A 1323-nucleotide genomic window follows, 5' to 3' on the forward strand; every position below is an offset into this window, starting at 1 on the left:
ACCTCGGTGCTCGATTAACATCGCCTGGGCGGAGAACTTGACTTTCTGAGCTGGCCTTTTCTGACTGTCAATCTGCGAGCGAATCCCCGCCCCTTTCGGCTACGTCACTTCTTAGAACACAATTGAAAGTGTTGCTGCCCCGCAGTACCATTGGTTGTTTAGGGTTGATGCTTTGGAAGGATGCCAATTATACACACGCATATATATACAGTAGAGTCTCACTTATCCAAGCTAAACGGGCTGGCAGAAGCTTAGATAAGCGAATATCTTGGATAATAAGGAGGGATTAAGGAAAAGCCTATTAAACATCAAATTAGGTTATGATTTTGCAAATTAAGCACCAAAACATCATGTTATACAACAAATTTGGCAGAAAAAGTAGTTCAATACGCAGTAATGTTATGTTGTAATTACTGTATTTACAAATTTGGCACCAAAATATCATGATATATTGAAAACATTGACTACATAAACAGCTTGGATAATCCGGAAGCTTGGATAAGCGAGGCTTGGATAAGTGAGATTCTACTGTATATATGTATATATGTGTGTGTGTGTATAAAAAAAGGACGTACAGTAGAGTCTCACTTATCCAACATAAACGGGCTGGCAGAACGTTGGATAAGCGAATATGCTGGAAAATAAGGAGAGATTAAGAAAAAGTCTATTAAACATCAAAATAGGTTATGATTTTACAAATTACGCACCAAAACATCATGTTATACAACAAATTTGACAGAAAAAATAGTTCATTACACACTAATGCTATGTAGTAATTACTGTATTTATGAATTTAGCACCAAAATATCACAATGCATTGAAAACATTGACTACAAAATGTGTTGGATAATCCAGAACGTTGGATAAGTGAGACTCTACTGTAATTACAATTGCATACTGCGTTTACAAAACTGTTAGTCATTCTTTGCTTTTCATTACTTTCAGTATGCGTATCAAGTCAATACTGACTTTATTATACTATGGAATTCCAGAGGAATTCCAAACAAGAAACAGTCAGGGCCAGCTAATCACCTCCCAACAAAGGATTCCTTCCAGGCAGGAAGCAGCCAAGCTTTGAAGCTGCAAGTCTATTCAATGCTAATCAAGGTGATCAATTGCAACATTCTCTCATGCCTCAAACAAACAGTGGAATGTCCCACCCTGGACTTTCCATAAATATATAAACCCCACTTGTCTAGTTTCCAACAGATCCCACAACCTCTGAGGATGTCTGCCATAAATGTGGGTGAAACGTCAGGAGAGAATGCTTCTGGAACATGGCCATACAGCCTGGAAAACTCACAGCAACCCCATGATTCCAGT

Source organism: Anolis carolinensis, chromosome 4 (assembly GCF_035594765.1).
Source record: "Anolis carolinensis isolate JA03-04 chromosome 4, rAnoCar3.1.pri, whole genome shotgun sequence".
NCBI classification, from domain to species: Eukaryota; Metazoa; Chordata; class Lepidosauria; order Squamata; family Dactyloidae; genus Anolis; species Anolis carolinensis.